Source organism: Cucurbita moschata, unplaced genomic scaffold (assembly GCF_002738365.1).
Source record: "Cucurbita moschata cultivar Rifu unplaced genomic scaffold, Cmos_1.0 Cmo_Scf00788, whole genome shotgun sequence".
NCBI lineage: Eukaryota > Viridiplantae > Streptophyta > Magnoliopsida > Cucurbitales > Cucurbitaceae > Cucurbita > Cucurbita moschata.
Window position 1 is genome coordinate 1 of NW_019269304.1, and position 2545 is coordinate 2545.

Here is a 2545-nt window from a genome sequence, read left to right on the forward strand (position 1 = left end):
TGAAGGCTCGGCCGGAACCGGACTCCTCGTGGCCGGAGCGGCGGTTACCTCCCTCTCTCTCTAGAACTTTCCTTCTCTCTCTATAATTTTCTTTCTCTCACTATTTACATTCTTTTCTTTCTGTCCTTTCTCCTTCTCTTCCTTTTTCCCCTTTATTTTTTCTTTTTCTCTTTTATTTGTATGTTACTAAAAAAAAAGGGTATAATGACCAAATTACCCTCCAGGGATTAACCTTCACCATCCTTTTAATTTTCTATCATTTTTCTTTTATATTTTTCTTAAGTTCTTTTATTCCTCATCATTTTTCTCTTCCGTCTCATCTCGGATTTTGGTCTTTAAGACCTTCACTAAAATTGAGAGAGATCGACTTTTAAGGTAAACTTAGATTTTAAACTTTCAATTGAGGCTCGGGTATTACACTTAGCCATTGGCTAAACAAAGCACAAATGCTCTTTTTACTATATCTTCTAAGTCCTCCTTACAAATACAACAAACATGGCTTTATATAGCCTCAAAATGAAACTATTAAAGGGATTCCAAAAGTTGTAACATTCACACTTTATGGTCATAATTAGCCATTATGTAAATGTAACCGAAATTAAATAAAAAGTCTTAAAATACAATAACTCTAAATTACTCTAAATTATAACCCACCCAAAATTTACAACAATCAAACTTTATTCTTCTTCAATGTNATTGACGTATAGAGTGATCATTCATTATTTATCGCCCTAAGGCATAATCATAACTACCACATAACCCCAAAACAAACAACAAATTCACATGCTTTACATCATACCGTAACCTATTAAACAGGGTTAGACTGCATACCTGGTCGTGGCAAGGCGTGTCGTCGAGCTGAGTCACAGAGGTGTACGACTCTCTATCNTGATCATGTCGAGCTTGAATGATTCTACATGCAACCTAAACTACATAGAGTTGCAAATAAACTTAGTGTCACGACTCGATTTTCGAGGGTTCGAAAACCAGACCGTGAACCAAAAAAAACGAAATCGAAAACAAACAAAAAGAAAGTAGAAGAAAAGAAAACCAAAGTAAAAATATAAAAATACTTTGAATTAAAACAAAAGAGAGAAATTTTGTTTGTTAATTATTACAAAAGAAATTGCAAATATAAAATGAAATACAAAAGACTCTAAAAAACCGAAAAGGGACTGACGCTCCGGAACGACCCCCTCTGTGACTGTACAACTCTCAAACGCTCCTCTACCTCGACCAGCAGCCAGTGAACACCTGAGAAAAATAAATGAGAACGGGATGAGTATAAAAATTATACTCAGTAAGCCACCTACTTGTAGGCTCTCTTCGCATCTTAATTTAACAGAACTCCCACGGTTTCCTAATTCGGTTCTAGGACATCGGGTTCTAACCTTAGTCTCTTGGGGCTTGCCCCTTGAGTTTCACCGGTTTATCGTCCTTTCATTAGTCACCTAGAGGTTCCTTATGCCCAGCTAATATGGTCGGTATCTCTCTATGAGGCGCTACCTCTACATGGCTATCTAGAACTACATGGTACCTAGCCTAGGGGTGTGCTGAATACCCCTACGCCCATATAGTCCTCCTATGGGGGGCGCGACCCAACCCGTTCCCATGCAGCTAATGGGCTGTACGACGTGGGGACACATTTCCCATGCGAAATGGCTAAGAACAGTAAGGACTGATCAGGGACCCTTGGTCCTCCCACGAAGCTATAGATACCGTTCTCACGCTAGCAATCTATGAACCCCCTTAGGTACTTTCTTACCGTGGTGAACCGCTAAGTTTCTAGGGGAAAATTAAGTCTGTCTAGAGCAGCATATCGCTCCTAAAAGAAATTCCCTAATCTTATCACAGAAATAGGCCCTAGCAATTAACAGAGGGTGCATGCAATCTTCTTCTAACATCATAGTATGTAATTCATGCAAACTAGGCATACCGGCTCAACGGGGCGATGACCTCCATCAAGCACCCAGAGCACGAGGTTCGCGTTCAATGGGGCGAATTCGTCCATCAAGCACCCAAAACCCGGCATACACAATTCTAACATAAATTAAACGCATGCATACGTACAACGGAAGCTTAAGGCATACAAGCAACACTCAGATAATTCACCCAACACATCATAACAATCCATCTAATTAACCTCATTCATGGAGAGCTAATTTAAGGCAAAAATTACTAACATGCATACATACAATCCAAGCGAACCCTACAAGTATTTCTTCCTAAATACCGGGTGGTGACTTACCCGATTGACGCGTGTTCTTCGTTGAGCATTTCTACACCAATAGAGTGTCCACAAATGTTGAATTTTCCCATTTAAACCCTATTCCATATAAAAATAGGGTTAGAGTTGGAGTCGGAGGGAAATCGGGCAAACAGAAATCGAACGGGCTGAAAACAGCACCTCACGCGCTATCACGCGCCTGGGGAAGGTGCTACACGCGCACGGCCACGCGCGCGTACGGACGCGCATGAGGGAGGGGATACGCGCGCTGAGGTGTTGCCACGTGGCGCCCGATAAACGGTCAGCCGAGGTCGAGGT

The 2545-nt window shown here is 41.3% G+C and overlaps 1 long non-coding RNA gene across 1 annotated transcript; it reads right to left on the minus strand.

The window, feature by feature from the left end:
• Nucleotides 1–1141: 1141 nt before the first annotated feature.
• LOC111440663 lies at nt 1142–2538 on the minus strand. The gene is made up of 3 exons (XR_002710001.1): nt 2408–2538; nt 2249–2326; nt 1142–1254 (listed from the first exon to the last, which is right to left on the minus strand). It is a non-coding gene; the product is annotated as an uncharacterized LOC111440663 (long non-coding RNA).
• Between the last annotated feature and the right edge of the window lie 7 nt (nt 2539–2545).